This window comes from Pseudorasbora parva, chromosome 13, assembly GCF_024679245.1.
Source record: "Pseudorasbora parva isolate DD20220531a chromosome 13, ASM2467924v1, whole genome shotgun sequence".
NCBI classification, from domain to species: Eukaryota; Metazoa; Chordata; class Actinopteri; order Cypriniformes; family Gobionidae; genus Pseudorasbora; species Pseudorasbora parva.
In genome coordinates, this window is record NC_090184.1 from 27,558,995 (window position 1) to 27,572,229 (window position 13,235).

Genomic DNA, 13,235 nt, shown 5'->3' on the forward strand with positions numbered 1-13,235 from the left:
CACAAACTTTTTATATGGCTTCAGAGGACTTGAAAAACTAGAATATTCTTTAAAACTCAAAATGTTCCACAGAAAAAATAAAGTCAGTTGATTTTGGAATGACATGAGGGTCAGTTCATTTTTGGGTAAACTATCCCTTTAATAATTTACCTCATTACACTCCTAAGGTGAACTAAAGTTGCGATGCAGTCTACAGGAACTCATCCAGAACTAATTAAAACATTCCAACGTAACAAAAAACACATCTGATAGTGTACATCCCTGTATTCACAGGAGAAAGAGAGACTTTTACCTCTGACCAGTCTCCACCCATAATAGCCTGCCATCCAGGAGGGAGTGGCTGAACGAGGGAGGGGAGAGAGGGAGAGAGAGAGAGAGAGGGAAAGCTGGAGAGCTCTGCGGTAGCAGTCAGCGCAAGAACCAAAGCAAAGAAAGACTGAAAGAGAGAGAGAGGGGAAAAGAAGGTCGACTAAGAAAGAAATAGTGGAATTACCAAATAAGAAATTAAATAAAGGCGAAAAGGGAGAGCGGAAGCCTGGAAAATAACTTTAGACAAGGACAGAAGAGACTGAGAGAGAGAGAGTGAGGCAAAAAAAGCCAGACACATGATTTAAAAGAAGTCTTGGACTTCACATTGGAGACACATGTTCATGCGTGGACTGTTGCTGCTGCTGTGATCTGTCATTCCTCCTCACAGCGTGCGTGTGTGTGCGTCTTGAGAGGCTGAGGAGAGTGTGTGTGAGCCTGTCGTTCCTCTGGAGTCTACGGGACCATGGCACCTGTCAGGAACGGATGAACTTGAAGCTTAAAAGACTCGTGGAAAAGCGATAAAAGCAGAAAAGACAAAAGCTGAAAGAGTAAAAGGTAAGTTTCTTTTCTAGCAATGCTGTGTGTGCACGTAGGAGTGCGTGGAAGGTTCAATTTGTGATTATCTATATTAACCCATGTTGAATATTTTTTTATGTTTGTAATACTTTGAATAAAGGCCGTACAAATAGTTTAAAAAGTGAGTGTGTGTACAGGGAGCCCTTCAATGCGAGAAGCTGTTCGACTTCTTTGTGCATGAATGATGGCTTGATAATGTATTTTTAGATATGAATATTATAGTTTAGTCTGCGATTTTGTGTAATGTATAGATAAATTAAGTGTTGATGTGTGTATGAACTCTTACTTAGATTGTCTGTCTCAGTATGTTTGTGGACTGATTTAACTGGACTGCGTTTTCTTATTATAGGTTGATATTAAAAGATTTAATGGTCTGTGAATAACCAAGGGAGAGAGAGAGAGAGACAGATAAAGAATGGAAGAGTGATAGGGAAAGACAAGCTCATTCTGTAAGTGTGTTTCTGCTGAAATATTTACCCTGGTGCAACTCTGACGGTTCCTGTGGTGCTCATGGGATGTTCTTTGGTTCACACAAAGAGCAAAACACTGTTATCATCACTTCATCATCAACATTTAATGATTTTTATATTTTCAACCCCAAAACATCACAGATTAATGGAAAGATGACAAGATGAGAATGTACGTTCACACACAGACATGTGTTTAGTTTTTTTTTCTGAGTAGAAATGTTCCATAGACTTCTATTATTTCTCTCTCTCTGTGTGTGTATACATTTTTACAATTACACTGCATTCATTTATTTATCAATCAATCAATCAATCAATCAATCAATCAATCAATCAATCAATCAATCAATCAATCAATCAGTTTTCAACATCCAGAATATCCCAAACGAGTGTTTATGTCAGATCTTGCCTTCAAACATATAGCAAAGTATGTGTACACATCACACCATACCATGCACTACCCAAAATAGTAATTAGACACAAGCACTCACATACCTACCTTCTCTCTCACACACACACTCTCATATTCACACAAAAACACAGTGTGCTGTGTTTTTGGTCAGCTGTGTTTTCGGGTAGGGGAAGAATGTTGTGTTGTTTTAGTGGCGACTCTATTAGAACATTGTGTGTGTGCGCGTGTGTTTGATGAAATTACACGCAACGACTCATGTGCACACACAACCAAATGGTTCCAGACTCTCCTTTAATGTGCATCACCAAGTGACTTTCTTTCTTTTTTTTTATTTCTCTCTGGCTCCTTGATTCTTGCTCTCAGGATTAGGGGGTGGGTAGAGAGACAGAGAGAGTAAGTATGAGAGATTGAGAGTGAGATGGCTTTTAGCCCGGTGCCTCAGCCGGTGTGGATCGTTAATTGAGCTGCTCCCATAGGGGGGTATCAGACCCCAGATTAATTTGGCTCCCCCTCCTCACACAAGCACACACACACCCATGCTTTCACCCTCACACAAACTCACACTCTCTTTTAGGGCCCTTTATATCCATCTATTAGACCACAGTTGTCAGATGTCGTGTCACTGCTGGAGATTCTATACTGATTGGAGATTGCGGGTGGGTGTGGGCGAGTGTCTCTATGGTGGGGATATTGATTGTTTTGTGGAGTGTAGTACTATTTAACTGTGGTGGGACCTGTAGGCCTGGACTCTTTAGGTTTTCTTGTAACAAATAATTAATTCTGTACAATACTGTGAATGTTTTTGACTTCCAAACCATGGAAAATATATCAGGAATCTTACAAGTGTGCTCTCCAGGCTTATAATATATTTAACTTTAAAACATTAATTCAGTTAGGCATTGCTCTTGTTTAAAATTAAACTTGATAACAAGCCATCTATGTCATTTAGAATTTTGAAGTCAATAAATCAGTTGAATTGGTTATTAATTAATCAAAATGTTTTTTTTAAAGTAATCACACACACCTGAAAACGTCTTTGGAAAGTGCGGAAACCCTGATATGTCACTTACGTTTGCAGACTTTGGAATATTCCGGGTAGATGAAGCAACCACAGAGAATTATTTTAAAACGTCCTTTGTTGTTCTCCATTGTTGCTCTATAATGAAGGTTACAGGCAAATTAAGACATAATAAATACTCTGTGATTTCATTTTTTTCTTTTTTGTGGTTGAGGAGACCTTGGATTAGGACCTATAGCATCAACGGCAGCATAACTCAATAATTGCTTTCAAAATCGATTGCTTCCCTATATAGTAGGCGAAAAACAGGAAGTTAAAGAGTAAGCAAAAAGTACACGGATGACCTAATACTAAATTCTGAAATATGCATATGATAGAAAATGTACTATTCCATGAGGCCACGGGAGAGGTTTTGTGAATGGAGGTGAAGCAATGAAACGGATGCTAGTAGGTCACATGATAATGACAACATGGCAAATGTAGTACGTCCAGATTACTTTCATAATACACACGTCATCCTTTATAGAACATAAATTTTTAGCACTTGCAAAGTACTCATTAAAAATAAGTGCCTATTCAAGAGAGTATGCCATTTTGGACGCAGCCAGTGACTCATAATATATAAATTTGAGGTCTGTCAGAATGAAGACGTGAAGGTTCACATCTTTGAATCAAAGACTGTAGAAGGAAGCTTTTGGAAGTATGAACAGCTGTGTCTTGTGGCCCGAAACCAGATAAAGGCGATCATGTAAAGTTGCACATGGTGCAGTGAAGGGAGAGGAGCGGTTTAACTGCTCGTGTTTCTGAGATGTGTGAGATTATGTGGAAAAACATCAAGTGTGATAACTGCAGCAGCTTTCCAGAACTACATTCAAAACGTATTAATCTAATATAGTCACTCTTGTCTCCTCCTGGGCTTGGTGAGCTACGAGATTTTAGATTCAAGCATGCCATTCTGACATCCATTGGAAAGTTATTCCACAACAAAATCAAGTTAACTGTTCTGATGTAATGAAGTTATTTGAATTTATTAAACTACAAATCAACATTAGTATTGTGTATTGTATATTTTCAAGAAGTTGATAAGTTGATAAATAATGTTATAAAGCTTTCACTGTTATACGGTTGGGGACGCTCTTGCGCATCTTCTGAAGTAGAATCTCTGGATAAAAACACAAACAAAGAAACATAACTCGATCATGAAACATATAAGTGCCATATAAACCAAAACTGCCTAATGAAGCCCTGAACTGTGAAGACTTGGGGTGTTGATGGACGTAAGTTACTTTACTATGTTTTGTCCTTTGTTCTGAATCCAATCTGGACGAAGTGTTTTGTGGAGCTTTTTTAAAGGGGTGATTGATACCTCACAGATAATTTTTATAGCATGTTACTTTTTGAGGGTGAGCAAATATGTGCTGATTTTGTGTGTCCCTTTAAATGCAACTGAGCTGCTGCTCATGGGGCGGAGCTTCAAGAACTCCAGTTAGCCGCTTTGATAACCTCATGCAGACAGTCAAAGAAACTGTTTAGCCTTTTATATGTTCAAACCAGAGTCGGACATTGATGGAGAGACTCAGGAGGAAGTGAAAACATGTATAATGCAACGAGATGTTCCTGAATGGTTAGTTGATGAATTTATGAAGCTGATGTGGCATTTACTATCTTCAAGTCATTGATTAGCATATTATGTCATGATAATCTCACCCCCTTTGTTGAGTGTTCTCAGGGGCGGGTTTTATCTAAATTGCAGGGTTAGTGATGTCACTAACTTTAACTAAAGTTAAAAAAGTAAAATCATAATCAACCAACTCTTTAATGAAAAGTACCCATATTCAAGTATTAATACAAAAAGATTGCATAAAGCTAGGATAAAATGTTTGTTTAAAGCTGAGGCTCTGTAGCTTGACAAGCCAAGCGGAGCTCGTTGATAGATAACATTTGCCTATCCGGTCGGCAAAACTCTGAACACATCATGCCTTTTTAAGAATGACTTCAGTGCCGTTCATTGTTCTTTTCTCAGAGAAAAGCTTAACTCCAAGTCTTCCAGAGTCACGGTCAAAGCTAATTCGAAAGACCGCCGTTCACCAGTTTCTGTGTTTACTAGTAGCACGCAAGCGCAACTCTGCTGTCATTATGTTAAGCCCCGCCCACCGACTCTATACACAATATGATTGGCCTGACCAGAGTTTGTTTTTTACAGCTCAGAAGTGTATTGAGAGTTGCTAGACGACACTCACGGCAGATTAGATTTGCTGCCGCTAGATTTCTAGGCTAGAGGCTCTGTCCTCTCTTTTGATATATTGTATATTCAGACATGTTTTTTGTACTCACACATAACACCACCCTGTATGCAACGATGCTTTATTACAAAAGGTTTCATATCTTTTACAGTCTCTTTAAGTCTAAACAAATCTTTCTTTGTTTCTTGAGCGAGACCAAAGTACTGATTTGGTATAAAGCTTGCCGAAAGTTAATAATTTAACAATAACAGCGCTGTCTATAAAACTTGTTATCTCTTCCTGTTTTGATTATTCAGATATTGAGTTTGTTTACGTTGAGTGTCTGTGTCTTCCTTGAGAATGTCTCCCGAGAGTTTTTAGAGGATATTAAGATGGCGAGAGAAGAACAGAACCGAGTCAACAAGTGCAAAAAACATTGAACAGGTCAGTTTACTGAAGGTGGGACAACATACTTACTCTGGTGGGAGAGGAGAAGATGAACAGATAAGACAGAATGATAGATCAGGAATGATTAGAGAGCAATGCAGGAGGGTGTTAATTTTAATTTTTGCAAGGATACTGTAATGCAATATGTGTATTTGTGTGTTCAAACAGACTTGTACAGGTGTGTGCGCGAGTTGGTGTACAAGTTGTTTTATGACGTAAGTGCGTGTGCATGTGCTGATTAAGGCCATTGTGATGGTCTTTTGTGCTGCTGTTGCCACATTTCAACTCTCACTTGTGCACACTTTTCACTATACACTCTACAGTTTCACCAGACAGACACCACTGTTCACATTTTTGGGGACATTAAGATTTTTTCTATTTTTCTTAGTCTATTATGCTGACCAGGGCTGCATGTATTTGATCAAAGATACAGTAAAAACAGGGCTAATATTGTGAAATATTATTAAAATTTAAAACTTTTCTTTTTGAGTATATTTTCAATCTTGAAAACAGTTGTGCTGCTTAATATTTTGTTGTTATAAAATCATACTTTTTTTAAGGATTATTTTATAAATAGAAAGTTCAAGAGAACAGAATTAATTCGAACAAAAAAATCATACTGCCTCAAAACATTTGAACAGCAGTGTATCTTATATATCTTTTTTATTGTTTCTAAATGGAGAAGCCATATGCTGATGATATTTGCTAAACCTCAAATCTGAACCTACACAAACCTGTTGATAACAGTAAATAAACATGATTTATGAACCATACAAACAATGAGCACTTCAATTGTCCACAAAAGTCAGTTTTTGGCATGCTTCACTATTTGTGAGGACATTTTCAAACATTTGACCAGTACTGTACAGTTAAACCTGTGCACACACAAATACTGTATACACTGCTTTCTCAGTAGATACACACAACACATACCACTGAGCTCGATAAACCCCTCTCAGATGAATGTGTTTTTGGCTAAAGTATTTTTCCATCACTAAATGTTTATTTTTTAAGTAAAGCCTAGAGGTATGATGTCATTAGACAGTGCCCGCAGAAAATTGTGTGTGTGTGTGTGAGTGAGAGCCTTCATATGGGTCTGAAAGATGACAAAACATTGCTGCTTGATTAAAAAGAGGAAGGCATTCCTGAACGCATGCTTTTTAAAACAGGGAGTGTGTTTGTTTGTGTAGTGCATGTAAGTGTGTACGTCTGTTGTTATGTGGCTATGATTAAAGAGGCAACAGATAAATCATGATGACCTGCAAGTAGTAGGTTGGTTTGGAAAAATACACATTGTGAGTTTTGTCAGTCAATAAATTAATTGAATATGTGGTCACTTTGTTTCATTTAGTATTGTAATGATCCCAGCATTTCGTAAATACAGAGACCCTGGAGGGACATGGTGATGGAAAAAAAAATTGAGATGGGAAGAAAAATTATACTTTACTTCAATGCTTTTTTATTAGCATGCAAACATTTTGCATTACCCCCGCGGGAAGGTTTCTTGCGGGAACGCAAACTTTTTGCGAGTGAACGCAACATTTTTCAGGAGAATGTGAACATTTTTCTAGCAAATGCAAATGTTATATGTGGAACACAACGCGAAACATATTTTTCCCTTTTTTTCTTCACCGTGTCCTTTTAGGGGCTCCTTAGGTAACAGAATTGCTTTTTGGTTTCCACTGATTCAAATGAATTCTTAATGGAAGTGTAAAGGAACAGGAATCGGTAAGAGGCATCGAAACAACTACATAAAGAACATTTCTTCCTCTCTACTTCCTTCCCAAACCTCTTGTCATTCACGTTTGGCCTCACTAGAGCTCCTGGAACTGGTTGTAATAGGGGATGGAATACAGCGTGACACCTCTGTAAAAGGTGCAAATGACTGTGTGACACTGATAGATTTTCCCTTTAATAGAACTGGACTCAGTGTGACTGGACACACACACAGGTTCAAATCCATTGGCTAAAGATGCCACTATAGAAAGAGAGAGACAGTCAGAGTGAAAAAGAAAGAACGATACATTAAAAAAGCATTAAGGATTATGGGTAATGGAGCAGGCCCGTCAGTGTGGATTAGCTAATGCTCATCAAGGAGTAGAAGTGTATGTGTGTGTGTGTGTGTGTGTGTGTATGGAAAGGGGGAGAATGTGTCCCTACATACACCCCTCAATAGTATGCTGCTCATGTCTGTGTGTGTGTGTGTGTGCGTGTGTGCGTGTGTGCGTGTGTGCGTGTGTGTGTGTGTGTGTGTGTGTGTGTGTGCGTGTGTGTGTGTGTGCGTGTGTGTGTGTGTGTGTGTGTGTGTGTGTGTGTGTGTGTGTGTGTGTGTGTGTGTGTGTGTGTGTGGTTATGTTGCATCCTAGCTCATTATTCCGTAGTGGTCGACTAAAGTGTGTGTTCAGCAGCAGCTTTTAAATAATGAAAGAAGATAGAAGATATTGGACTGTGTGTGTGTGTGTGTGTGTGTGTGTGTGTGTGTGTGTGTGTGAGTGTGTGTGTGTGTGTGTATGTGTGTATAAAAATGGAGTCCCATGATAAAGAGGGATGGGGGTGGTTGCAGTTTCTGATTTGATGCCCACAAACCCCTAACAAGCTACTTGCTTGATATATAGAGAGAAAGAGAGAAGAGAAAATAATCCTCTCTTAGCAAACTTATTTGATTTCTTAAGTGGTATAACTTTCATCTACCGTGGACATATTTACATACTGCAGAAGCACCACTGAAGAAACTAATGATCAAGTGAAATATAATGACTGTGTGTGTGTGTAGTGTTGAATGTCCATTGCCTTTGAGATTCTACCCACTAGCACTCTCAGCCATAGTAAATCAATACCTGTCAATCTCTCTCTCTCTCTCTCTCTCTCTCTCTCTCTCTCACACACACACACACACACACACACACACACACACACACACACACACACACACACACACACACACACACACACACACACACACACACACACACACACACACACACACACACACACACACACACACACACACACACACACACACACACACCTGGCTGCTGTACACACCCTCAATGGTTATTTGCCCTAGGGCACCTCAGAGCAGATAGTGGGGCAGTTTTGCCTGTGTATGTGTGTAGAGACGAGAAATGTAAAATTCCGTAGTTTACTGTGCGGCTTGTTTCTTTAATTAATCCAGTAGTGATTAGTACTTACAATTCCCACACATTTCCATTAGCATAGACACTTTCTATACCAGATGTCAGCTGGTATTGACCTTTCCTGAACATTCAGCATTTTGTGTGTGTGTGCGTTTAGTGGAGACAATGACGAGAATTCCTGCTTGCATTCCTTTGGAAACAACTCACACACCGTACTTCAGAATCGAACAGCATAAAATGTGTTTAAAAAGCATAAAACTTTTCATTAAAATGTACCTACGTCAATCTATAACAATTAATACAAAATATTAGATAAATGTAACCTCATAATGGCGGAGAACTGAAAAAGTTGTTTGATAAAGAGAGACAGAGGGAAAGAGATTTTACATCATTTTATTCACATCCTATAAATTTTGTGAACTTAATTTCACAACAGCACCTTGGACATTCTGCAAGAAGCCTCCGTTTGTGTCTTATGCAAGAAATAAATCCATATGCGTTTGGAAAGACATGAGGGTTAGTATGGTGACAGATTTTTTCTTTTTTTTAAGTGAACTTGATGTATGAGGGTCCATAAATATTTCATATTAGATCTGCCTTGGCTTGGCCTGGATGGTCTATTACTTTATATATTTTGTTTATTATATATAAATTAGTTTTTATGACAATGGAATTATTTAGTTGTTTTTATGTATGTATACACTGTCACACTGTTTCACAAATCATACAGTATACAAATTCAGCCAGTATGTGTAAAACGTTTATAAATGCTCATTACAAAAATAGGATTCTGTTTTTAATATTTTCATCTTTGTGGCTTTATGTCTGGAATATTTTGCATGCATCACCATCTGGAATTCTGGAAGAAAAAACATCAAGATGAACCTCGGATTGTACATTGTCCACTGTAAATGTAATTTAAAGGTAAAATGTAACTGAAGATTGTTTCTTCTATATTGTAATGTACATCAACAACAACAAAAAAGTCGAGTTTAAGTGAGATAACATGACTGGAGAAGTCCAGCAAACATCAGCAGAGAGAAGCCTATCATTTCACCAGAAGATCTAGTTATGACATTTTGAATAAAAATGTGTCAACAAAAACACATGAAACAAATCCATGGATGAATTGTTCACAAAAAGATCTTTAAGATACATTTAGAAAATAGTCATAACAGATGTTTTTGTTTTTTTATAGACAGACTGCATGTCTTTCTAACATTTCTATTTAAACTACATATTAGTTTATGCATAAGTATAGAAAAATAAAACACTTTATTTACTCTCTAAAGTCATTTCTTTCTTTTCTCTCGCTCTTTCTCAATCAGTACATATAGGCCGTTTGTTATGTGTGAAATTACATTTGTTCAGTTCTCCTGCAGCTGCGCTCATTACTGAATTAAATTAAACATTCACCAAACTAAACACAAAGTCTTGAGTGTGCACACACACACAAGGCTGGTGTCTGTGCTGTCGACTCCCTGTGCAAATCTGCTTACGTTGAGTTACTTGACATTTGTCATGGCACATATCTTTAAAACCTGCTGTTAGTGTTTGCCCTTCTATGATCCTCTTTGTGTGTGTGTGTGTGTGTGTGGGTGCACAAGGTAAAGATGGAATATATAAGTGCATATTATCTCTGGTTAATAATAGTGGGTTCTTCGTGAAGATGTTAAATGCTCTAGTTTTGCTTTGGATGCTGCATCTGTGAATCTAATAAAGAGTTTCTTTTTTAGATCATTTTTTATTGTTTGCAGGCCATTACATAATTTGTTCCACCATATAACCAGTTCAGATTTAGAGATGAATTTAGAAGTTTTGTCTCCTTCTCAGTCTCTCTGTCTGACTTATAATAGATGGGTTTGGAATTTTTTTGGCTTAAGATGAGGAGAAATGTGTGTTTTTGTTTAATCAGAAGTGAATTGCAGAGGACTAGATGCTTTTTAATGATGTGTGTGAGATTTTTCCCTTGACCTGTTAAGTACACCTTGCTCTGTTTCTTTTCTAAAGGTTATTTCCCAGCTAGGTGGTTCCTTGGAAACCATAAATGGCCCACCTGCATAGTCCAATCACACTTTTAACTGACACCTGAGAAGCAAGGTGTGTGTGTGTGTGTGTGTGTGTGTGTGTGTGTGTGTGTGTGTGTGTGTGTGTGTGTGTGTGTGTGTGTGTGTGTGTAAAACCCATCTATCTTCTTTCTTTACTGTTGCCCCTGCCCTTCAATTACACTCTCAAAAGAGGCAGAAATCCCCTCTATTAGACAGCTCATCCAGAGGGTGTGTGTGTGAGCGAGAGAGAGAGAGAGAGGCTCCGACCGTCCCATTGGGTTAATATGGAGCTGAAACCCAGAGACTTGTGGGTCGAAGTCTCAAACTCCCGCGGTGATCCGCCACTCTCATCCCATCACATTCCCAGCATAATCAGCCAAGCCACTGATAATCTCTCACCATCCCCATGAATAATGTTACTGCTGTGTGTGTATGATCATTAGTATTATACCAGAGGCCTTGACAGCTTCCTGACGGTATGCTGTGACACACTCACACACACTGTCTCTTTATCCAGTCTGCAGAATCTTTTCTGACAGCTCTTACTGCGAGCAGATCTTCAGCCGCTCCAGGGAGTCATGCGCTGTGTGTGAAGGCAGGAACGGGAAGGAGAGCAGAAGACTTGTCAAAGTGTTTTCCAAATCTACTTCCACTTCCATCCAAACAAGTGTGACCTCCGTTTCTCCTAGACTAAATAGAGAGTGAAAGAAAAAAATGAAGAACAGAGAGCAAGAAGAAAAGGTTGAAGTCATATTAATCAGTGACATTTTTTCTATAAAGCAGCTGTCAATCATCTATAATCCTACCAGGGGGTGGGGCCAGTGATTGACCCTGTCAGTGTGTGTAGTGGATGTTGGATTTCCCACTGGTTCACTCTTCTGCCGTTTTAGGTCACGGAAAATGGCCCAACGGAAGTGGCCTAGGACTAGTGCTAAATCGGTCTCATGAGAAAATGCTTTGTGTGTGGTGCAAAAGAGCTGGAACAGATATTTGCAGATTACTGATGATGGTTTGTTTGATTTTAGTGGGGGGGGGGGGGGGGGGCAATCTGACAAATCAATGGAAGAATGGTTCATAAATAATATATTTTTATATTCTAAAAGTTCAAAAAGGTCTTATGCTAGGATCTAGGGGTTAGTCTTCAGCAAAATATATATCCATATGTGTCCTATATGTCCTCATTTAGATAGCTAAGTAACCATTTGTGTGTGTGTGTGAATTTTGTTACCTTGTTGTTGCCCACTTCAAAGACACGGAGGATTATGGGTGAAAGGGTTTAACTTCATGATGGTTTGACCCTGGGGGAGAGATAAAGGGGGAGAGAAAAAATGAGAGAGTGAAATGGAGAGACTATAGATTATATTCAGTTTGAGAAGCATGTGGAATGTGTGCAGACCCTAATCACAGGTTCAGAGTTTTGTGAATGCCAGAGGAGTGTGTGAAAAAAACGGAACCATGAGAAACAAAACTCTTAAACCAGGGCTGAAATTAAGAGCGTGTAATTTTCACCTTCTGAATGCTGGTGTGCTTTTAGCCTAAATTAGCACATTTAAATGTCAGCTGGGTGAGTTATGACATCCTCAGTCCCAAAACGTTAAGCCAATTGCGGTGGTTCACGCCTACTGGCCAATCAGATTGGAGTATTATGGTCGGACCCGAGTGGGTGACACTGCGATGTCGCCGTAGTGATAATCGCCCTCTTAGTTCTGGAATTTGTTTAATGTCATGTTGCCGAGTCAACCACGGTCATGGTTATTAGTTACGGGTCTTAGAACTTACAACACGGACCCGGAATCCAGCCCGGGCTGAGATGACAGATGACTCTGTGTAAGACACACATATACACTGTGCCATCCCGGGCTCACACATTTATTGTCCACAGACTGGACAGATTTCATGCTAGTAATGGTCTTCGTGCAAAATGCACAGTTTATAGGTTTCTTCGAAATTGGGCAAAAATGTTTTGAATTGAAACCATTGACCATTGAAGTCATTTAAATGGCTACAAGTGTCCCAATCACCCTGAATTCACCCTAAAATGGGTCACCTTGTCCCAGAACTCAAAACTAAACCAATCTAAACAAACAGTGAAAAAAGTCAATCACACCAACAATGTTTTGTTGTTGTAAAGTTAGTGCACTTTTAAAACAGTGAAGTGCTTGTAATATGTAAAGATTTGTTGAGTGAAGAGAAGAAAAAAAATCACAATAAACCACTTGTGAGTAGGTTATTTTATTATCATTTCCAAAATTAGTATTTAATTGTGTTTATTTTGATATATAAAAATATATAAAATATAAATTGTTAGCTGTAAAATTGACCTTAGCAAGAGAAGAGTTTGTCATTTTTAAATTCCTAAAATATTTCAAATGTAATTTTCATTACTGTCATTTGCATCACAAAATGCTGTTAAACACAATACATCATTTGAGATGGGATGAAAATGACACTGGTGGGCACTTTCATGATATTCAGAGAAAAAAAATAGTGATGCATGTATATATCCTACACAGTTGGACATGTTAGATAAACAATATTAAAGGTGCAATAGGTCATTCTCTACAGAATTTTTTTTGTTATGTTGGTTGAAAGTCTCATC

The 13,235-nt window shown here is 38.4% G+C and overlaps 1 protein-coding gene across 1 annotated transcript in view; it reads left to right on the forward strand.

Annotated features, from left to right (window-relative positions):
• The first annotated feature begins 375 nt into the window (after nucleotides 1–375).
• sema3b (sema domain, immunoglobulin domain (Ig), short basic domain, secreted, (semaphorin) 3B) overlaps nucleotides 376–13,235 on the forward strand; it is a 39,021-nt gene continuing 26,161 nt past the window's right edge. Inside the window, exon 1 of the mRNA XM_067413668.1 lies at nucleotides 376–864. The gene's annotated coding sequence lies outside the window, so the exon portion shown is untranslated. The remainder of the gene's footprint in view (nucleotides 865–13,235) is intronic.